The 25,111-nt window shown below is 41.1% G+C and overlaps 1 protein-coding gene across 6 annotated transcripts in view; it reads right to left on the bottom strand.

Moving 5' to 3' along the window:
• Positions 1 to 25,111, bottom strand: part of FHIT (fragile histidine triad diadenosine triphosphatase) — a 1,173,656-nt gene that overhangs the window by 521,704 nt on the left and 626,841 nt on the right. The gene's annotated exons all lie outside the window — the stretch shown is intronic.

The raw sequence follows: 25,111 nt of genomic DNA, 5'->3' as shown, positions 1-25,111 counted from the left end.
AAAGCCCTCCTTAAGAATTTTGCCTGGGTAATTATTGTAAGGGTCTGTGACTTTATTCTAAACACTCATCTCCACTTATTCTCAAGTGCTGCCTTCTTGGAAATACTGAAACACAGCAATGAAAAGCTAAATTCATTTTGTGTCACATTTTTATTTTCTACAGAAAAAAGTTGTGTTGCTAAACAGAGTAAGTCAGCATCAAAAATATATTAATGTATATATGTATGCGGTATATATGCAGGTACATGGTACCTCATAGGAACATAGGAATTGCCAGACTGGATCAGACCTTGATCCATCTAGTCCTGTATCCTGTCTGTGACAGTGTCCACCACCAGATACTTCAGAGGAAGGTGAAAGAAACCCTATAGCATTCCAATGTAAGATCATCTGCTGCCACATGAAGGTCTCATCCTAATACCCCAGAGTTAGACATGGGCTTAAAACCTGAAGCATGAGGTTTTAGAGTCCTCCAACACTCTTTTTGTTATCATTAGTTGTTACAAATCTGGATATTCTTGTTATCCATTAAAATTTCCAATCCCTCTCTGAGTATTGCTAAATTCTTGGCCTCAATATCTTCCAGCAGCAATGAGTTCCACACTTAGCATTTCACAAATATTAATGAATTAAGCCCCACAGTGCTTCTGCATAGTAGAAAAGTATCATTATCCCTATCAAATCCAGGGAAACATAGGCACGGAGATATTAGGTGACTTGCACAGAGGAAGTCTGTGGCAAACCCAGCAACGGAGCCTAGATTTATTGGCTCCTAGTCCTCTGCGCTAATCATAAGACCATCCTTTCTTCCTGTATCAGACTTTCCTCACTGTTCAGAGGCCTGAGATGCTACTTTCAGATGTGGATTTGAACTACCCCAGTATTCAAGAGAGATCAGACCCAATATTCCCATCAGGGACCCAGGGTTTGGCTACACTTGCAGCTGTACAGCGCTGGGAGTTAAAGCTGTCTTCGTACAGCTGTGTAGGGAAAGCACTGCAGTGTGGCCACACTGACAGCTAGCAGCGCTGCAGTGTGGCCACATTTGGAGCATTTGCAGCTGTGTTGGGAGTGGTGAATTATGGGCAGCTATCCCAGCGTTCAAGTGGCTGCAACGTGCTTTTCAAAAGAAGGTGATAGTGACAGGAGCATGGAAGACAAGAAGTGGAATTTTGGAGCGACACTGATACCTCACCATTTTAAAAGTTTCGATCCCTTCCCCCACCCCTCTCTCATTCACTAAATGCAAATAGCCTTCAGACCAGATAAGCAGCTGCTCCAAAACAGACCCCCTTTCCCCCTTCTGGGCGGCTTCTCTCCTCAAGCAAACACTAGCTGTGGACATTCTAAAGGAATCCCCCTGCCTGCCTCTGCTCGAGCAAACAGTAGCTGTGTTTGTTTTTAGATAAGCAGCTCTGGGAGCCCCAAGTTCACAACAAAACAACGAGAGGCATCACAACAAAACAAAGAGTGTTATCTTTACTTAAAAAGCATTATGGGAATGTTCCGGAGGTCAGTTACAGCGTAGTAAGATTAATCACTCTTTACACTGGCAGCCCAGCACTGCAAGAGCAGCGCTATAGTCATTATTCCCCAGGCCGAGGTGGAGTACAGCCAGCGCTGTAGCCAGGGAGATACAGCGCTGTATGTGCCTTGCCAGTGTGGACAGGGAGTAAGTTACAGCGCAGTAAAGCCACCACTAGCGCTGTAACTCTCCAGTGTAGCCAAGCCCCCAGTGTTAGCCAAAATGATACCTGAATCTGTCACATCATCTTAAAAGAGACGCTGAACATAGCTGTATATTATACATCATTGCTAGATTGAACAGGGTGAGCAGACAGTAAGTGTGAAAAACTGGGATGGGGGTGGAGGATAATAGGCACCTACATAAGACTAAGTCCCTATAAAATCAGGACATCTGGTCACCCTAAAATTGAGATTTTATATATAAACAAACAAAACCGAGTGAATACAAATGATAGCTTCTGATGTTCTTTGAAGCTCTTTAAATGAGTCTAAATACAAAGATTCCCAGTTCGCCTACAAACTGAACTATTTTGGTCATGAAACATTACTTTCGCAGCATGTGGAATGCCCATCAGCAAAAAAGTGGTAAAAAACAGACTAACTTTATTTATTACATTTGTATTGCTTACAAAACCATTTACTTAATGGATGAGTATCATTAGTAGTCCAACCACAAGATAAAGAATACAATGATGTGTTTCATAGGTTCATTAAAATAATATTTCAAAGGAATCATTAGAAACAAGAAGCTAAAGATCCAAGAGACAGTAAGTTATCTGCAGCTAAATGAGGCAGAACAAACATGTTTTGAAATAAGTTAAGAAACACGTTTACAAATATATCATGCCCATAAAAAAAGCAAGGCATCAGGCTTGGAGATTGCTAGGAAGAACATCGCTCATACAATTTACTAACGCAAAGATGTAACAGCCTTTGCAAACGGTGTCTCTGGACTTGCATTCAGTGCGTAGTGCTACAGGGCATGTGCCTGAAAACCTGGCACCCAGAAGTTGATCAAATACAGTCAGAAGAAAACACTGGTGAGGTTCTGAAAAAGAATCTTCTGTGCTAGAACTAGAAAAGCAGAGGCACTATCATGCTTTTAAGCAGGAAAACAGCAAGACAGTCACAGTTAGGCAGAAAACCCTTTGGATCTCAGGCTGTGGGGATTTCATTGGACTGCATGGTGGAAAGGATTTGCCTCCCAAGGATTAGGTGAGGGCACTATAACACATCATGCAGATGATACCAAACTGGGAGGGGTTGCAACTGCTTTGGAGGTCAGGGTCATAATTCAAAACAATCTGGACAAATTGGAGAAATGGTCTGAGGTAAACCGGATGAAGTTTAACAAAGACAAATACAAAGTGCTCCACTTAGGAAGGAAAAATCAGTTTTACACATAAAGAATGGGAAGAGACTGTTTAGGAATGAGTACAGCAGAAAGGGATGTAGGGGTTATAGTGGACCATAAGCTAAATATGAGTCAACAGTGTGATGCTATTGCAAAAAAAGCAAATGTGATTCTGGGATGCATTAACAGGTGTGTTGTGAGCAAGACACGAGAAGTCATTTTTCCACTCTGCTCTGCGCTGGCTAGGCCTCAACTGGAGTATTGTGTCCAGTTCTGGGCACAGCATTTCAAGAAAGATATGGAGAAATTGGAGAGGGTCCAGAGAAGAGGAACAAGAATGATCATAGGTCATGTTCTCAAAACCTTTAAAGGAAGGCTGAAAGAATTGGGTTTGTTTAGTTTGGAAAAGAGAAGACTGAGAGGGGACATGATAGCAGTTTTCAGGTATCTAAAAGGGTGTCATAAAGGAGGAGGGAGAAAACTTGTTCACCTTAGCCTCTAAGGATAGAACAACAAGCAATGGATTTAAACTGCAGCAAGGGAGATTTAGGTTGGACATTAGAAAAAAGTTCCTAAATGTCAGGGTGATTGAACACTGGAATAAATTGCCTAGGGAGGTTGTGGAATTTCCATCTCTGGAGATATTTAAGAGTAGGTTAGATAAATGTCTATCAGGGATGGTCTAGACAGTATTTGGTCCTGCCATGAGGGCAGGGGACTGGACTCAATGATCTCTCGAGATCCCTTCCAGTCCTAGAATCTATGAATCCCTCCAAGTGTCTGGGCATTCGCATACAGCCTCAGTGCCTTTCTGTTTCCACTGAGCCCAGATGTCTTGATGGGCCATGAGTTGCCCTACCATGCCTAGCTCAAAGAGGAAGCATGATATAAAGATATAATAAATAGAAACTGAAACAGACTGTAAAACACACCAAGGAGAACAAGCTACCCCTGCACAGTTAAAGCTGCAATCCGTTTCCATTCCAAAGCTCTTTTAGGATTCCTATAACTAGCGCTGACTTCGAGAATTTGTCTTCATTCTATTAAACAACTAGAATGTATTCCGAGCATTTTGAAGAATTTGCATAACAGTTTGAAATTAAGAATTTTTAAATTGCACCATTTTGAAATTTTTACCCAGTGTCTAATGTTTCTTTGCATCCCTCTATCTGCCCAAGGAAGTCACATGATACTACAACATTAGAAATGCAGGCAGATGCTGATATTGGTTATGCAAGGGGTAGTTTTCAAGGCTGGTAATAGTACAATGATCAAGAAATTGGACTTGTTTGAAATGTAGGCAGAATTCTGTTGATGAAACAGACCAAAAATAAACCCCATGATGACAAAATACTTTCCATCATCAGTTTCCAAATGAATTTAGTTTGCATTTCTAAGGCAAAAGAAAGCTCCATTGTTCAGTAAAATGACCCTTCCTTCTGTATTGTACACCAAAATGTCAACCTAACCTAGGGGGAAGTGCAGATTTGCATTTTCCAGGTGGAGGAAGAGAGTAACAGCAATATCTGCTAATGTTTACACAGGACAACTTTCACTACGGAGAAAGGAAAAGAGCCACATTTCTGAGTTGACAAATCCAACTTCTAGGTCTTACCCAACAGACTAAAGTAGGTTACAAAGTGACAATAATGTACTTATGTACTTCGCTATCACATATTTTTCAAAACACACTCACTTTAAAGCAAAGGAAGTTAATTCTTAAGGCCATTATCAATCTTACCCTGCCCACCCAATAAACAAACATCATATTCTCATCAGCTAGAAATAAACACTTTTTCATCACAAAGCCATGGTAATTTGTGTGCACAACTGCGTGCCTCAACTGTCAGAAATCTGTTACAAGGCACTCTGTTCAGAAAATTGTGCTGAGTTACACAAATGGTTTAAAAATTATGGCAGAATTAAATATGTACATTCCAATGGTTTTAGGAACAGTGAAATCGATGACCAAAACAACAGCTTAAAAGAATTTCTTAATTGTGGTTTTCTTATTTTGATACATATAGAGACTCGTGAAGAATGCAGGAACTTATCTGTACTGTAGGAGTGTCCAGAGACTTCAGTCAGATATCAAGGCCTACAGTGGGCTAGGTTCTGTGTACAGGTTCGTGCGCATGTGCGCGTGCACACACATACACACGCACACACACACATACAGAGTCCCTGCCCCAAAAAGTTTAAAACCCAAGTCTGACACATAAGTTTAAGTATCTTTAGGATCTGCCCTAATTCAGTAAGATTTTTCCAGGGCATTTGAGCTGAGGCTGTTACAAACTTGTAATCTCAGAAAAACCCTTTGGTGGGGTTTGAAGGACTGACTCGTGCAGAGTCCATGCTGGAGTTGTGGGGTAATCTCAGGAAAGGTTATTTGCGTGCGTGTACATTCTTTTCTTATGTGCTTTCACTGTTATGCTTTCAACTTAAGAATAAACGTGCTGGCTGCGAAAGAGCTGTGTGGTAATTCGCAAGTGCTCGCAATTGCATTGCTTGTAGCCTTCGAAGAGTGAGCAACATGCAGATGCTGACTTGGTTATGCAGTCTGGCCTCTTGAGAACAGCAATGTTGGTAGGGAACAATGCAGCCTGGAAAAACCCCTGGGCAGGTGGGAAAGACACACAAGTCTCTGCCCGAGATAGGAAACAGCTGAGGAACCTGAAGCCTAGCATCGGTGCCCCTGAAGGACCATGGAGGCGGAATAGAGGTGCCATTGCTCTGAATTGTGAAAGCAAGTCTAAGATGAGAGACAACTGATCCTTAGCCCGGACTGGAGAGCCCACTAAAAGCTAAAGCGAATGTATTCCTCAAGGTAGGTTGATGTTTGGTATGTCTCCCTAAAAAAGAGAAAGGAATTTAAACAAACCGCAAGATCAAAATGCATCAGTGAATCTTCTGTGAAGCCTATAAACCCTACAGAGAGAAGCATTCAGAATTATACAACCATTAAAATAAATGCAGACTTTCAAGATATCCATAGTACTGGCATGTGCAGAACTGTTTGCCCAGTTGGGATCTAACACTGTAAGCACTTCAGGGCAGGATAACCAGGTTGTTGAGTGCAGTGGGAGAATTTGCCTCAGCAAGGACCATTCACATGAGTGAGTGTTTGCGGAACTGAGCCCATAGCGTTTTGTCTGTAAAGCACCATGAATACTTAAATAAACAAACAGCAAACTAGGAAAGTTACAAATTGTTTGACTAAACATGTGTGCTCACAGCAGGAGAAAAGATGGTAATTTTACATTAAGTTACCGACTACCAAATTTATTCATTAAAATATAATGAGCTTCATATTACAAACATACTGTAGAGCTAATAATGACTTAACAAAATTGAATACATCTAATATTTTATAACTGTTTTATTTTTAGTAAATTATGTTGGCAGGATTGTTCATTGCTAGAGAAATAGCACATTTTTACTCCTGCATTTTCAAGATCTACTATATTAAGCTGTTTGTGATTTTGCTGACTAGTAAATATTTAGGAAACAACTGATGGGAGTCACACATCAGGTTAAGTGTTGTAATCACATAAAAAGTGACTTAATAAAGCAGGTTAAACTCTGCCCTCAGATGTCCACACAAAGCTCCTTCCACCTTCAATTGTAGCCTTCTGTGTGTATACCCTGGGGCAAGATTTTGCCAAGTATTATTAAAAACAGTAAGTGTTGGCTGTACGGGCAAAGCACAAAGTGAATACAGAATGAATTCAACTACTTGTAAACTAGACAGAAAAGTCTTACCTACTGCTCCAGTAACTGTTAGATCTCCCTAAAGATTAATAAAGACAAAAACAACCCAAAGCCCCAACAAAGTCATTATTTATATATGATGGTATAACAAGTTTCCCTGGAAATTTCACTCTATTACAGGTCTGACAGTTAAGAAGCAACATCCAGGAGAAAATAAAATATGTACAGAAAGATACTAAATGAAATTAATGTAAAAAAAAACATGGCTAGGAAATGTATAACTCTAACTACATCAGTGAAAAAGATCTCCAAATTCAGCATCACTCCCAGTATTTCCAAAAGCAGTTTTACTACCTACGGTTTTGCGGCTATTTTAAGGGACCCATCAAAATTACTTTACTTGATTTACAGATCATCTCACGAGCATTTAATTCAGCCAAAATGCTAAGATACATAGCAATCGGATCGCACGCAGATATTCAAGGGAAAAAAAGGCACTAAATATACTGGAGTTGCCTTCTTGACCTAACAGCAAGAGATGTCTCACTGAAAATTCACTAAGTGGTAGTAGCATTCTGTTTGCATGCGGGGTATAAATGGACTTGGTGTATGAATTAACAACATGTTACTTTGAAAGGTCATTTATGTAATAACAATTATTTATAGGCATGAGTGAGAAAACCACTAAGGGGGAGGCTGGGAGTCGACAGTTATCCCAAACAACAACAGGGTCATTTTTATAGAGGCTGTCATAACTCCTCCAATTCTTTAAATTTCTTGGTGTGCAACTAATATTAAGAGACATCCCTTTTGCAGATGGAAAAATCCAACTCTTTCAACTCATCCAAGGGGATGAGGAGTGAAATCCACCTCACTTGCTGCAAGCACTTTTCTAAGAAAACATTTTCAGTGAACCTTACAAAAAGCCAATCTTAGTATTCATTAATAAAGCTCAAGTACTACACTAAAGAGCTCATAATTTACTGGTTCATTCATCCAGTGAACCTTTAGAAAATGCAATCCCCAAATTCATTAATAATAGTAAAGTACTACACTCTATGCTAAAGTTCACTTTTACGATGAAGCACAACTCAGTAAGGTTAAATTATTAGTTCATCTGTAGTTTGGGGCAACTAAAAATTATACATACTAAGCAGGGGCAAGAAAGTCAAGAATGTACTATTGTGCAGTGTCCCTAATATATAATTCACAGATGATTATATGGCCAAGATTTGTTTTAAAAACAGAAGCTTAATGTATCGTTTGGCATCTAAGTAAGGGGCTGGATTTTCAAAAGTACTGAGCACCCAACCAGCTCCCTTTGAGCTCAACGGGCTCAGCCCTTTTGAAAGCCAAGCAAGTGGATAAATATGGATTTAGGATAAACTAATTATGGCTGTCTTCTGAAAATCTTGTGCTTAACAATTTATTTAATTTGTTTTTGATGCTGCAAATTTTAAGCCGCAGTTAAGGATGGTTCGGTGGTGTAAATCAGGTGGGTGGAGAATGACTGATTATATGGCAGTGGGCAACAGGGTAGGTCTCCTCACTGTTTATTTGTAGACATTTAATAGTTGTTTGCGTATGGTGTACATGCCCAAAGCAGTTCAAACAGAGGGTCATGTAAAGTGCAAAAATGTAATTTACTTTAAGGTAATAATATGCTGACTGAGAATAAATCCTATTTATTGGGTAGAGAAGGACAAGCAAGTCCAAAACTAAAACAAAACAAAACGCATGCCCTGCATTCTAACTATGGATACTTGGCTGGCAATACATGGGTTCAGACTGTTGAGAAGATATATTCCAGCTTTCAGATAGATACACCTTTGGCTAACACAGGCCATGCCCAGTGCTGAGGACTTACAACATTTGGCCTTTTTTAATCAAACAAAAAGCCACATGGGGTAGAGAAGCTCAGGAACATACAGTCTCTACATTCTAAATGCTTTGATGGGAGGCAACCACAGAACTCCTCCATGTGGCTCAGTATCTGCTCTAGTTTGCTGCTGATTAGCTCAGCCCTATCCAGGCAGGCCAGTATATTTCACTGACATGGAAGGAAACAGAGGAAAAGTATGTTTAGGATGATTTCGGACTCTAATGCATTTTTCAACTAGAATGACACCATCCAGTTCTTTCTGTGCTATTATTTTTTAAAAATATTTATTTCTGATTATTCTTTGGAAAAATATAAACAAATTTGTTAATTTAAAAGATCAAAAAACCCTCATGGACCCAGATCCTCAATTGGTGTAAATCAACATCACTTCACTTTCTTCCATGGAGCTATAACGGTTTAAACCAGCTGAGGAGCTGGCCATGGATTCAACAAAATAATACTGCTTTGTTGCCATCATAACCAGCCAAAGTGCTGCACTGTATATTGTGTGGCACCTGATAAAGTACAGTTCATTTTCTTCTGAAATATGAACAAAGATTTCACTATTCAAAAATTTCGAATGATCCAGCAAGCTCAGAGTTTTAGACCCCAGACTACTACCAAGATAACCAAGTAAAATGCAACACGATTTCCACACATAGCTAAGATCCTAATCCCCCAACTGGATTTTCTTGATTTTTTTTCTTTAAAATATATATTTTAATTGACACAGATAACCATGGTTACATGACAAAATAGCTAGAGTGATGGACATCAGCTTATTACATTCTAGACAACAGGGACAAGCTGAAGTTCTGATCATGCATACACTTCATACACACATTTAACCATGTAAATATGAGTGGTCCCATTCATTTTAATGGGACTATTTACATGCCTAAAGTTGAGCATGTGTATGAATATTTGAAGGACAGGGACCTCAGAGGAACTGCTAAAGTTTCTTCAATAAATTAATAGACATAAGAGAAAAAACAGTTTGGTAATATTCTCACTCTAATATATTGGGCCTGAAGAAAAAACATATTCTCTTTCATTCTATAAGTGGATATTTTCAGGCGTAGCTTTAGCTTTTTTGCCGCCCCAAGCATGGCAGTCAGGCAGCCTTTGGCGGCTTGCCTGCAGGAGGTCCGCCGGTCCCGCAGCTTCGGCGTATCTGCCGCCAAATTGTTGCTGAATCTGTGGGACCGGTGTATCTCCTGCAGGCATGCTGCCGAAGGCTGCCTGACTGCCACCCTCCCACAGACTAGCAGGACAACCTCCGCAGCTTGCTGCTCCAGGCACGTGCTTGGTGCGCTAGTGCCTGGAGCTGCCACTGGATATTTTCCATGTAGAGATGACACAATACAACAATTGTTAAAGGCAACCAATTTCACCATCCCTACGAAGGGAAAAAACTGGAGATCAGCTAGGATTACATGTTCAACAGAGTTTGCCATACGTGCTATTAAATGCTTCTAAAACTGTTTATAAACTATTCAGAAACACAGCATTACTAACTCTAGAAGACCATGACTCCTATCCAGCAAACCAATCCAAGGAAGTGAAACATTCAGTTTCGAGTTTGAGGGTGTTTTGTGGGCTGTGTGTTGAACAGAACATATACAAAGATCAAAGAGTGTGGGCAGACAAAGGAAACAGAAAAATCACGTGAGATTTCCCCTCTGCCTCAATGGAACTAATCAAGAGCTGAGTTTCATACTGTCTAGGAATGCAATGATTAACGATTTCATTTGAGATAGCTTCTTTAATTCGGTTGTAACAGGGAACTGATGTCACATTAACAAAGGATATTGTTCATTGACTTCAAAGGCACTACTGACATACTTAATTATACGCTATGTGCTTTGTTGGATTTCAGACCACGATCCATTCCAATGGAATAGTAAACTCTACAGACACGTCTCAGAGAATTAAATTTCACACTCTGTTGCAAATCTCATCACCACCTGCATTATGTAAGATACAGAAGCCAGTCTTTGGCAAAAAAAAGTTTAGTGTAAACATTCAGAATAGCCTCTGTGGGCTAGATTTTTAAAGGTATGTAGGTGCCTTGTCGGATTTTCAAAAGCACCTAGGCACCTAAAACTCATTGATTTCACTATGTACCTAAATACTTTTAAAAATCTGGCTCTTCAGCTGTCCCAGAATCTGTAAAAGAAAGAATCCTGAACCCAAGTAGCTGTACTTTGTGGACGGAACCCATACGTTGGACAAGGTAAAAATCAAATTAAATGCCAATGTCTCACACACGGGACCTACTTACTTCTAGTCCAGGCTCTGACAATGACTCACCAAGTGATCTTTAGAATGTGGCTAATAATTCAAACCTACTGTTGCTTTTCCTCAGTTCAGGAGCACAAGGCCACTCTGTGGATATCCTCAACAAAATGCTTAATTTTTATTAAACATAAACGAAAACAGATGAAAACCTAGTCCCACTAGCTTCCAGACATCTTTCTACTTAGAAATAGCTTTCAAGTGGCTCTTTTTGCATTACTCTGTCTCCAAGCTAAACCTGAGTGAAGACATATAAAGATTTAATTATTCTAGGAGGTACACAACGAGAACATTAGTTGAAACAATGTATCAATTTCAGATTGTTCCCAGGCATCTGAAGCCAATAGATACACAGTAGTTTGGTAATGTTCTAAATAAGTCATGTTCTACACTTCAAAACTAATTATATCTGAACTGGGCTGGATTATAATGTCATGCAAAGCATTTATGAGACACCTGCAATATAGGGGCATTGTGAAGATTAATTAGTTAATGTTTGTAAAGGACTTTGCAGATGAAGAGCTTTAAGTGTGTGCCTCACAGCAACAACAAAGAGTAAAAATAATAATTTTCTTACCATTGAATTCATTCCTTCTTATACGGTAAGTGAATGGGAAGGGTTTGCTTTAATTATAAAGACTACAAAAAAAAAAGTTTTACTTTTACAAAGAATTAAATCAACTCCAGACTGCATGGATCTACTGAGAAGAAAAGAACTCAGGTGAGATGAAAATTAACAGGAGAGAGAGTAGGTATCCTATTCCAAAAGGGCTGCAAACTGCTGACTGAGTGCTTTCAGATGAATTCCAGTCTCTCCAGAGCAGAAAACTAGGAACATCTCTGCAACATGTCCTAGAAAAGGTTTAAATATTGTGAATTTATGTATCTGTAAGTAAATATAACAAACATTCTCTCTTTGGGGGGCATCGAGTGTCCACTATCAAATCAGAAAATTCTCACTGGTGGTTGTGTTGAACATGGAAGGTACTACATGGATATAAACATTTTCAGTTGGAGGTATGTACCTGATATTTAGCAATCTGATTGACTGTGGTTCAGATTTTAAAAGCAATGAAGAGTCTTAGATATCTTCCAGAAAGAGGCTGCCTTCCCCTACAGCAAACTATCCCGATTTTCACAGCAAACTATCCCGAACTATAGTTGCACAAAATTCAGTATATTTTGATGGCTTTACAGGAGCTTTTTGGGAACTCTGAAGATAACATATAGAAGACAGTGGTTAGAAAATGGATAATTTTTAACAAGTTCTGCTCACTCACAAGTAAAATAATGAAAATGGACAATTTCACTAATTACCAGAACTAAATCCCAATTATTCAGTTTGGATGATTAACATTTATACAGTAAATCCAGAGCTGTCACTGACTTAGAAAATTATTACTGTCATCAGTAGGAAGATTGTTCTAATGCTACAGATGGTTGTCCTTTTATAGGCCATCTGAGTAACTTGTTCTTATATAATCTGTCATATGTTATTTGGTTGTCATTATGAACTTTCTAAGTTTCATATCAATCAGTTTCCAATGTTTACTAAACAGATGGTGTTATATTAAAAAGTAAAAAGGGAAAAGCATAAAATGACAATTAGTTCTCAAAAATACTCAAATAGTTACACATTTATTGTATCAAATATGAAAAAATTATGTCAAATATGAAAAATGTGGCATTTGTTTTAACAAATTTGCTGGAAACAAAAAATATTAAATTGAGTTATAAACTCAGTGGGCCCAAGAAGCATAGACAATGCAATTCTCTCTCTGTAAGAAGGTTATTCAACTTCAAAAAATGTTTTGTCAATTAAATTGTATTAGGTATTTATTTACTGTCATTCATACAATTTCTTTTTACAGAGCACTATTCGTAAGCAGATAAAGCAATTGCTAAGAGATGTAAACAATCAATTTAGTTCTTTTCATATTTTAACACCTAGATGCTTTCTTTTATCTGTTGTTTGTAATCTATTGTAGAGTTTGCGTAAAAATCTCCATTTATTGAAAATTGCTCCATTTATTGAAACTGTTCGTCCTCTTTACAATTCTTTTGTTTAATCAGGACATTATCATCAAATAAACACAAACTCAAGGAGATGAGCAGTGCATTAAAATTACCTGAATGAGTTTAGAAGATAATGACCATTCTGCCCTACAACAGCATGGTTCAAACGCTTCACTAGATATTTCCTGAGTACAATTGAAATAGTGATGGCTTCCTTCTCCAGAGCATTTCAGAATATCTTGCAGAAATATTCCATACAAAAACTACATCCAAACATAAAGGTTGCCAAGTGAAACACTCAAAAGTCAGCAAATTCCAAAGTTTAGGTTTTCAGTGGAACCTGAACTCTGCCTCCATGTGAGAATTTTGTCCCTGTGCAGCAAGACAAGCACAAGGCCCTGAAAAAGCTCTAATAACCTTAATATGCTTTCGAAACAATATTAAATGGACTTGTAAAGTCTTTCTATACTAGGGTTGAATTTAACTCTGGGAGACTGAATGGGTAAATTAAATATAAGATTAAAAAAGTAAGCTTAAGGATAAGAACGTTTAATGACAGGTATGTGTGTTTTCCTACTTCCCGCTGAATACATTCAGTATAATGCAGTGAACATCGCAAGATGTGGCTGCAGGCATGGGAAGCGGGTAGATTAGGCCAAGGAAGGCTGAGCCGCCCCTAAGCCAAGACCTGGCCTCACCTAGGCTCCACCCACTTCCCTAAGCCTGCGGGAGTTCAGGTCCATCCGGAGGCCAGCAGCCCAGTGCTGAGGCTGATGCTGGGGGCAGCTGGTGGCTTGGCACTAGAGGCAGCTGGCAGCCTAGCAGGGCTAAGGGCAGCTTGGCTGGTGTCTACTAGACGAAGGGTGGGCAGGGGGCACTCAGGGCTTCGGCAGATGGGGGGTGGTAGGGCAGGGCCTTTGGTGGAAGGGATGAGATTGTGGGTCTAGCCCCCCCGAAGGGGGGGGCGGGCTCACGTGCTGCCCATGGCTGTAGGCAACAAGGGAACAGAACTCAAAGGGGTTAAAATGGTCTTGCTTCACAAAAGAAAGTCTTTGTCTGCTTTATCAAATGAAAGTCTGGGATCTGCTACCTGCTTTTAGACTGAAAGAAACCTTCCCATTTCTTTCAGAGAAATGAATTAAAGGCAAGGACTACCGCTACTTACTGATGGTTCAATGGTTTGTAGCAAGCAACCTGGTAGGTTTACAGAACCTATTCAAACCCATAACTCACTGTGCAATTTACAAGATAAAATGGTTAACATGGGGACATTTCGCAAACAAAGCTTTTCGAAGATCCAGTTTTAAAGAAAGCAACCCCATCTTCCTGAAATCCGACACAATGCTGTGCCGGGATTTTCATCCCCGTCTCCCAAAGTCCTCGTTTTCACACAATGCTTTGATTTTTCAACAATGCTTCGCAAGTGATTTCAGTCCTAAATCCCACCGAGGTGTTTTAGGTGATTATATATCTCCAGTTTAAGGAGACTAGCAGAGATCATTTTAATGAGTCTCGACATCACAAATGATCATTTACTGACAACATGTAAGGCAGCTAATAAAAGGATCAGCTTTAGCAAATCCCCAGTAGGTAACAAAAGTTTCCCTCCGCATGCAGTGTCATAAACAGATAGCTAATGGTTAATGTTTCTTTTACCTGTAAAGGGTTAACAAAGGGAACCACACACCTGACCAGAGGACCAATCAGGAAACCGGATTTTTCAAAGCTCAGGGAGGGAATTTTTGGGTGTGTGTTATTTGTCGGTGTCCTCTAGTGCTCTCTTGCTCTGAGAAAGGATCTCTCTACCTCAGGCTTTCTAATCTTCTGTTTCCCAGTTGTAAGTACAGGTATAAGACAATATAGGTTTTTATATGTTTTTGTATTTACATGTGTGTATTTGCTGGAATGTTTTAAATTGTATTTCTTTGGATAAGGCTTTTATTCATTTTTCTTTAAGCCATTAACCCTGTATATTGTCACCTTGATACAGAGACCATTTTTATGTCTTTTTTTCTTTTATATAAAGCTTTCTTTTTAAGACCTGTTGATTTTTTCCTAGTTGGGCTCAAGGGATGAGTCTGTAGCTCACCAGGGAATTTCGTGGAGGAAGAAGACAGGGGGAAGAAAATTTCTTGTGTAGAGTTACAAAGCTTGCATTTGCAGGGACTCTGAGTGAGGTGAAGAGAAACCTGATCTCGCTGGTTTGCATTTCAAGGAATTGAAATAGGGTAATCGTTCCGGGCCATCCAGGAGGGGAAGCCTGGGAGGAGTAAAGAGAAGACAAGGGAGGGGGGTTATTTCCCTTTGTGGTGAGACTCAGGCATCTGAGTCTTGGGTCCCCGCAGGGAAGGTTTTGGGGAGACCAGAGTGCGCCAGACACTGGAATTCTGGCTGGTGGCAGCGCTATCAGATCTAAGCTGGTAAATAAGCTTAGAGGAATTTATGCTAGTACCTCATATTTGAACTCTAAGGTTCAGATTGAGGAATTATACTATGACATGCAGTTCTTCATGAAGTTCATTCTTATGTAAGTTCCATGCTTCCTGAAGTTTATTTGCAGAAAAAGTTTCCAGAAGACTGTTGGGTTTGTCTGTGATGGTGCCACCCATAAGGCTTTATGGAAATATGCTTATGAATACATAACATAACTAGAATATGTTTTACGCTACATATGCCATGTAACTTATCTCTGTAAAAGTCATGATCTACTGAATCTATTAATCCTATTTGTAGGCATGTATCATTTTTGTATTTGATGTTATGAATATCAGCTGCCTACTTGTTTGATTCTAAGTAGGCTGTAGAGAAGCAGTTGGTCAGGTTTCTGAGAAAAGACTATTCTCAGTAAGTGCCCAATCAAGAAACACATAAGCCAACAATGAACTTAGATACACCAATCCACATCTGGGCTTTCCCAGGAATGTGGCTTGGCTGGTAAGGAACTCATTCAGCATGGACATGTGACTTGTCCAGATGACTTCAAAACTCCATTTTGTAGCTGGACTTTGCATAGGAGAGGGGACGGGGTCTCCACCCACAAAAAAAAATCTATTTAAGCCCAAGTGAGACCCCTCCATTTTGTCTTCAGCTGGCTAAAGAGAGAGCCTCTCCACCCTCAAAGATACCTGAAAGAAACTGGAACAAAGGACAGTGACTGCAAGGGGTGTGAGTAATTGCTGGACCCAGACTAAAAGGAGATTAGTTTGTAAAAGGAAGTATTCTGGAACTGGTGAGGATTTTATCTGTATTCAGTTGGATTAGACATAGACTGGTGTGTTTTATTTTATTTTACTTGGTAATTCACTTTGTTCTGTTTGTTACTACTTAGAACCACTTAAATCCTACTTTTTGTATTTAATAATCACTTTTACTTATTAATTAACCCACAGTATGTATTAATACCGGGGGCGGGGAGGGGACAGCTGTGAATCTCTCTCTATCAGTGTTACAGAGGGCAAACAATTTATGAGTTTATCCTGTATAAGCTTTATACAGGGTAAAACAGATTTATTTGGGTTTAGACCCCATTGGGAGTTGGACATCTGAGTGTTAGAGATAAGAACACTTCTGTAAGCTGCTTTCAGTTAGGTCTGCAGCTTTGGAGCAAGTAATTCAGACCCTGGGTCTGTGTTGGAGCAGATGGGCATGCCTGGCTCAGCCAGACAGGGTGCTGGGGTCCTGAGCTGGCAGGGAAATCTGGGGCAGAAGTAGTCTTGGCACATCTGTTGGCAGCTCCCAAGGGGGTTTCTGTGATCCAACCTGTCACATTGCCTACATAGCAAAGTAGGGGAATAACCCAAGATGTGAATTGAAACTGATATAAACTCCCATGTGGACACTCTTATTCTGGAATAAGCGTGCCTTTATCTATTTTTGCTTACAGCACTTTGGAAGGAGTTTACGCTTAATTGAAAAAGGCCACTCTTACAGTGTGCATATGAGGAGTTAAACTAATATAACTGTGATGCTGACAGACCAGGGGCCAGCTCATGCCAAGGCCTGTAGGCTTCACTGAACACTGACGAAAGCAGAGCTGGAAACCAATCTGGCTCGCCTGTGTGTTAGTACTGTTAAGAGAGACAGAGTGATAAGAATGTGCTTAGACTTAATGGAATGCGTGTAGGATGCTGCATGTGATAATCTTACTTGTAATATCTGTATCCCATGGTATAAAGTAATATTTCAGTGTTTGTGCTGTAGCTATAAAAGTGTTTGATAAAACTGTAACACCCCCCTCCCCACAGTCAGAAAAGAAGCATTACTAAGTGTGAAATGCTAGTACACCATAAGAGGTGTCATCATCTCCCCAACACAAGAAGGCCTCTAGACACCAGACAAGCCATTGTGGAACATTGGTGGAGCAAAGACTTTGTTAACTGCTTTCCCCACATACATGAAGAGGATAGTGCACAAGTCCTCATCCCATCACAGTTTGAACTTTAGGGGAAGGGAATGAAAATGCCTGACAGGAGGAAAATCATCATCACTGTGCTGCTTGGAATTCAGAGAGGGCAATATTCTAAGAGGGAGAAAAGCTGTTTTCTCTAGCCAGCGAATAGGAGAAGAGGCAATGGGTTCAAACTGCAGCCCAGCAGATTTAGATTAAACCCTACTTGTTCTGGCTTGCTGGTCCTAAAAGCAGCTTAAAATCACGTTTTCAACCAGTTCAGCAAACATGCTAGGAAACCCCATGTGGTCAGGGTTTTAGCCAGCCAACGGGATCACTTTAGAGTGATGGGACGTGATCCCTCCCACCTCCAGACCAAGCAAAAATGTCCCCACCTAACATCTTTAGGAAGGCAAGAGACAGAATCCAGATGTAGTGGAAGAGATCATCTGCTGAGCCTCTTAGAGGCCCTCTCTCAACGCCCAGCTTCTACAGGGGCAATAGGGCCCCTGAAGGGCTGTCTACATTATAGTAGTCTGCCGGGGCTGCTCTCTGGGTGCCAGCGACTCCTCTCTCTCTCTCTCTCTTACCCACACAGCATATGAGCCAATGGTGCCAAGAGTCAAGATCTTGGCAGACTCCCCTGCACTCCGCCATACAGGCACAGGGTCACACCACCATTGTCCTGGCCGCCTCTCCTTCTGGACAGAGGGATGGTCAGGCCAAATTTGCATGGTATTGCGACCCCACATGCCAGGTTGCAATGCCACTCACTGAAATTTGGTCTGGCTGCCCCCTCCCACTGTCTGTACAGAGAGGCGTCTGGATGAAATTCCAGTGCATTGTGACCACACAGCCAGAGTGATGCTCTGGACACCCCTGGCAGCAGCCATACTTATTTAGTACAGGCCCACTCCTTAACTGCGGTTGGGCCACTGCCCCCCATGGAACTTTAAGCCTGTGCAAAGACCTTGCGGGAGGGGGAGAGAAGGGTTTACTCCTTCCCCCACTAACTGTGTTTGCCCTCCTTGCCATATTCCATTGGATGAACTCAAAGCACTTTCCAACTGATAAAGTAGGTGTTCTCTACATTTGCACCGGGAAGACCTGAGGCATGGGGGGGGGGGAGCTAATGTGACTTTGCAAAGGGCAGACAAGAATTAAACAGCAGAGGTTGGAACAGAACCCAGATCCCTTGATGTCAAGTCCTGTGCTTTGACCATTAAAATATGCTCACCTGAAATCAAATCCTCATCTCTACAGCAGCTGTGCATAGCACCAACCATGCAACTAGGGCACACGAGACCAAAAAACGTTGTCCTACAAGTCAAGTATACAGAAAAGGACACAAATGTGTTGAAGATGGAATGGAAGAGAAGAAAAAGCAAGGAAATGTACTAAATATTTATGCTTTATTTTAATCAACAAAATAAAAGAAAGGTTTTGATTAATAAAAAGATAAAACTTCACTGACATCCTTTCAAGTGTCGGAATCTGAAAAATAAAACTGTAGCAGCACACATTGCCATATAGCAAAGGTGTTACCTATTTAGAAGGAGTTGGAACAGCTGTGCACTCAGCTGATGGAAACCAGGTGAGCTGTATAGGGGATACATTCCCTAAAGGGAAGGGCAATGTCCACTCTGCTCGGTGAGCACTCCTTGCCCAGGGTACTTCACCCACATGCCAGCTGAGGAAGTGAAGTGCCATAATGGCAGTTGCAGAGGGATAAAAAAGGAGGGAAAACCTAAGACTGGACAGTAACAGAATATGGTAAAATATTCGTGAGTAATATGGCAAGAAAAATGAGACATTTAGGCAAGATGACGTAATTTGCAAAATCAGAAATAATTCCTGTTTCTCACTCTCCTAGCTCCCATAAATACCAAGGAGCAGCTCTGAGGATACACTCCTTTGAGGGAAGTGATCTTAAATGCTGTTTCCTATCTAACCTCACTCTGTTATATTCACACACAAGTCAAAGCTATTTCCTTCCAGTCCTCAAACTTTTTTTTATGTTATTTCTTAAAGGTGACCCGTGAAAGAGAAATATATAGGCTTAGGTTCTTTTTGCTTCTTTATGATGGCAAAAAGACGACCTGAGAGGTTTTTTCTTTTTTTTTCTTGCTTGTTTTGCATGTTAGAAATTCAGGTCTTCGCTGCACTGAAAGGCTCCATGATGACTGGGAAACTAATACATAATGACATCACTGGAATCAAGAGAGTGGAAGCTAAGCGCTTGGCAAATGAAGGGATTTTTAGTCAAGAGTGTTCTTAAAAAACCCTAGCTTTTGGTTGCTTTTTGTTACGATGTGATGTTAAGGACTAATTTTCCTGTCAGGAATGTATGCCTTTGTTAAAGATGCTGCACTCTCAGCTCTTATACACTGATTGAACAATCTACATGCCGCAAAAAATTCAGGCGCTCTCCAGGAAAGCCCAGACGTGACATTTCTGATATTTCTAAGGTTTAAAAATAAATAAATAAAAATACGCCCAAGGAGAAGGGGGGAGAAACCTTTAAAAAAAAAGAGAGTCTTTGAGGTCTTATTTATCCATCAAAACAAATCTAATTTTAAAAATAAAATCCTTCGCAGGTCACCTTTGACACATGAGAGAAAGGTCAGCTTTACAGACCACAAAAGCCTGTTGTTACAGCCATTACAAACTCTCGGTTGATATCTGGTATTAACATGCCTGAGCTAAAACAATAGGCTGAGTGATTCTTTTCATGATTATCTTTAAAAATACAACGACTGAAGTGCCTTCCATGGCTTTTGAGATCAATTGTATCGTAGAAACAATCCAGTCCTATACCACTTGGTTTTGGATTAGCACTCATTTCAAGCAGTGTTCGGTATTGATACGTAGTGATATTTAGTAGAATGATAAAAATATGAAAGTTACTTACTGTAACTGGATGTGTGAGGTTTCGATCTGTATGCCACACACAAGGGAGGGTTTGCATGTGCACCATGCATCTGAGACTAGAGATTCTAACAAGCAGCGTCCATTGGCCCGCACACATGCTCCTGAGCGAGGGCCTAAGAGGCAGTGCACGTTGATGGTCCCTCAGTACCTCTTACCATGAATCTAACCAGATCCGAAGCAGAAGGGACAGAGACCAGGTAGTGGAATACAGACAGGGAGCACATATGTCGAAGAACTTCCATTCACAGTAAGTAACCTCCAGTTCTTTTTCAAGTGCTGGTGCCAATGTGTATTTCACGTGCAAGTGATTAGTAAGCAGTGCTCAGACTGGAGGTGGAGACAAGTGTGATGAAGTGGGATTGTTTTTAATGTTTCCTCTGAATACTGTGTGGGTGCCTCAGTTTCCCCTATGCATTTCCTAAATTTCCCATGTGCATAAATGGCCGACACTCTGTATCCTGGCAACAAATGGCCAGGGCCCTTCCCCTCTGCAAGGGAATAGCTAAAGGTGAACAAAGAGATCAGGTGACCTCCTGGCCCAGAAAAGAGACAAAGCCCAGAAAGGAGGAGCTGGAGAGGGTTTCTGTTGGGGGCTGGCTGGGGACGGGAAGTGAGGGCAGATGGGGTTGTCTGGCTCGCTGGGCCCCAGAATGGACTCGACTGAGGGGTCCGGTTCTCTGTACCTATAAGCTCTGTTTTAAACCATGTTCCTGTCATCTAATAAACCTCTGTTTTACTGGCTTGCTAAGAGTCACGTCTGACTGCAAAGTAGGGTGTGCAGGACCATCTGGCTTCCCCAGGACCCCGCCTGGGCAGACTTGCTATGGGAAGCACATAGAGGGGCATATGCTGAATGCTCCAAGGAGAGACCCAGGAGATGAAGTCGTGTGAGCTTCTTGCCCTGCAGACAGTCTGCTCCAAGGGAGATGAGGCTCCCCAAAGTCCTGACTGGCTTTGTGGGGAACAGTTCCAGAGCATCGCCCAGGGATTCTGTGACAACGAGGAAGTCAGCAGCTAAGCAACACCACTGCTGCATCCATAGCACAAGTCACTCCAGAGAACACCAGCACTTCCAACTACACAGAACCCTAAACATTCAAACCATGGCAACGCACAGTGAAGGCGCGGATTCTAGATCTGGGTGGGTTGCCAACTTCAAGATGTGTCGGGACCATTCTGCACTTCCTGTGCTGCTAAATGAGAGGGGAGTCGCGACCTAAGAAATAAGGCTTTTGATAGCATTCACAGAACCAGCCTATGGCATATTCTGCAGGCATTTGGAATCCCTCTCCATAAAATCAACATCATCAAAAGCTTCTATTCCAACTTTACATGTAGTGCTGATCACAGAGTGAGCTCAGTTTTGAAGTCAAAACAGAAGTACATCAGGGGTGTGTCATGTCTGCAATCCTCTTCAGCATTGCCATCAACTGGATAATGTGGTGTACAACAGAAGACATGTCAAGAGGCATTAAATGGACACTCTTCTCATCCCTTGAAGACCTGGACTTCGCAGATGATCTCACTCTCCTATCACATACACAACCCCATATACATGAAAAAACAACTCGACTAAACACATTCAGCCAGCAAATTGGATTGAAAATCAACCACATTAAGACAGATATCATGACCCTTAATATTGCCTCACCATCACCACTGTGATAGAGGATCATGTTCTTACCAATGTAGAAACATTCACATACTTGGGCAGCACCATCAGCCAGGACACCTGGAACAGAATCAATAAAGCAAAGAACACCTTCAGGAGCTTAAATACAGTCTGGAGATCACCAAAATACAACACCAAAACCAAGCTCAGGATTTATCAGAGCTGCATACTTTAAACACTACTTTATAGTGCAGAATGCTGGGGAATGAGTAAGTACATGTCCAAACTGCTTTCATTCCATACAATCTCCATATCTTTTGGCCTAGAACAATCTCAGACCAAGACCTATTCACACAGAAGATTCCACCAAGAAGATATGAGCACCATCATTACCAGGAGGTGTTGGAGATGGATTGGCAACATGCTTCAGATGGAAACTGATTCCATCACCAGAATAGCATTAAGATAGACAACTGAAGGCAAGCGAAAATGAGGCTGCCTGAAAACAAGGCAAAGAGATGTTGAAGTGGAGCTGAAAAACCTGGGGCACAGCTGGGGAACTATTGGAAGACTTGCCAGAAACAAACAGGAGTGGAGGAGCTTCATCAGTGCCCTAAACATCAGAGATGTAATGGGAACATGACGATGACTGAAGGTATTGAGCGCAACTTTGCCTTGCCATATCATCCTCCTTCCTTCACCATCACTCCAAACCATTTCCAACACTGAGTCAATGTTTACATGTATCATTTGTCATCATTTGATATCTTTCAAGTTAGCCAATGGAATTGTGATAAGGTGTGACAAAGCTTCTGATTGGTTGACTGCAATTTAAAATTTGCAAAGCAGACATGCATTGGGCCTACCCCACGTAACAGCTGCCAAGACTTGGATTCCTACTAACAACAATACTAGCAGTAATACTGTGACTTCCCTTCTGGCATGGATTATAGGAAAGTCATGGGTGACACTAATTAAATCTCCCCCTTATGTAGCTCAGAGCTCCAGGGGCAGAGGGGACTTTCTCTCCTATCCATCCCTCCTTCTTGTGTGGAAGAGCTCAGCATGCTGGGAGACATCTCCTCCTGTCCTGGGGCCTGATTCAAAGCCCAGAGTCAACACAATTATGGCTAAGGAGTTCAAGGCATTTTGGATCAGGCTACTAACAAGGAGCTCCAGGAAAGAGAATCTACCTTCTCCCCTCCTCCAATCATCAATCATCTCCATTTGAGGATTAATGAAGGTAGTAAGGGATGTGGCATGCTATGTAAGAGCGAAGTATTGTCATTATTCTAGCACAATCACTCTGTTCTGCATCGATTCATCCTGGGGTTTAATCACTGAAACGCAAACACCAGATAGTACCAAAATAATAATACTACACCTGGCACTGCTCTAGTCATATGCATCTTCAGCTGATGAACCTCCATGTCTTTGGGCGGGGGAGGGCAGTGAGTAAATATTATTGCCATTTCACAGCTGGGAGAACTGACACAGAGAAGCTAATTCTCTAGTTCAAAGCTATGCAGTGAGTCAATGCTGCAGAGGCAGGAATTTCTGTGCTCCCTCACCATGACTCCAAGGAAGATTGTCTCAGAGCTCTGCATAATTTTATTTTCTATTTTGTTTTAAAACATGAGTAAAATGTATCTAATTAGCCTCATAAGTCTGTTACTGGTTCAGAGTTTATTACAGTAAAACAGATATCACTGTGAGCAGAGAAATCAGCTTCTCTCTTTAGTCAACAGCTGTGCCACTGGCATGTGTTCTCTTCTACACTATATACCCAAACTGGTGATGCTGCTCTCGGAAAGCAGTCTGCTCCCTGCACAGGCAACTAATTGGAAAAGAGGCAAAAGGGCACTTTATAGATGTATCTTTTTGTCTTAGGAAAATTATTCAAGTTTGACAACGTGGGCAGTTGTTTCTGGGAAGGAAGGAACAAACATTGACAAAATTCCCATTGGCCTAACAAGAATAAACATCTGTTGATGCAGTAAGTGGCTTACTGGACATGACACTGGGCTCAGTGTCTGTATTCCTTGCAAATACACATGGCCTAATATACCCTGGTGTAATTGCATTCAAGTCACTGGAATTCCACCAAGTATGAATTTGACCCAACTATCATTGCTAATGATAAGCTAAAGGAACAGCCATTAGCAAGGCTGATGTCACTGCCTTCTCTTCAGTTACCAGATATATCGAAGAATTAAAAATGTATTTGGCTAGGATTCAACATGACTTCAGTTTTCTAAGATGCAGTTGGCTTGGTACCACATAGTCTTCTGTTAAATCATACCCATTAGGCAGTGACCGCATCGGGCATTCTGAGATTTTGAAAGGATAAGATTTTTTTCTGAAATGATTATTTTTTAAGACCATAGAAATCTATCTTGCCGTTATCCTTACTAAAGGAGAACTGTGCAACTTTGCCAACCCTGCACATTAGAAGTGAATGAAAGGCACAGTAACGGTGACTGCAAGCTTAAATTAAGCAAGTGGCATTTACTTTCTTAAAATGAACAAAAGCAAGTTCTTTTAACTGATCAATTATTCCCCATTTTATCTCTATAATCTTGCTGCCTTTGCACGTCTGGGTGTGCCAACTCTTATTCTTTAAATTAAACGCAATTACCTGTTCTCCAGAAGAAAGAAAACACCGAGCTAGATTTAAAAAGATGAAGGGGTTGCATAAGAAACATTTCAGAGGCAAGCTTTATGTTATGTCAATGATGGGTTTCCCCTCCAATAATACTGGCTGTAAACATATTTGTTTCAAAATGCACTCACTGCTCCTGTGCTTTATCTGAGCTGCACACACTGGCACAGATGCAGTGCATTGTATTTTGGGCCATCATAGGAGACTAAAACAAGACATATTCCCCAGTCAATGATCATAACATATTCAGCCTCTGCCAATCATAAAGGAATAACAAATGTTGTTTATGAGAATAGATGCTTCTCTGGGCTGCCACATGCAACAGTGTCTCTTGCAGGCTAGCCAAGAAGCAGACAAAAACATATTCTTTAATAAATTCCATGTTAGAATGGATCTTTGTGAAAGCAGAGGCTTGTTGTGTTTTAAAAGTCTATTGCTTTTCCAAAAGTACCAGTTCCTCAGAGATGTAGGGTATGTCCACACTGCAGTAAAACACCCACAGCTGACCTGGGTCAGTTGACTTGAGCTCGGGCTGCTGGGATATAAAACTGCAGTGTAGATGTCTGGGCTTGGCTGGAGCCAGGGCTTTGGGCCCCCATGAGTGGGTGGGTCCCAAAGCCTGGGCTGCAGCCCGAGTTCAGATGCCTAACTGTGACTGTATAGCCCCTCAGTCCAAGACCTGGGTCAGGTGATCTGGGCCAGCCACAGGTATGTCATTGCAGTTTAGACAT

Source organism: Chelonoidis abingdonii, chromosome 17, assembly GCF_003597395.2.
Source record: "Chelonoidis abingdonii isolate Lonesome George chromosome 17, CheloAbing_2.0, whole genome shotgun sequence".
In the NCBI taxonomy this organism is placed as follows: Eukaryota; Metazoa; Chordata; order Testudines; family Testudinidae; genus Chelonoidis; species Chelonoidis abingdonii.
Note: the sequence above shows the minus strand (reverse complement) of the source record. Positions and strands in the feature narration are given on the sequence as shown.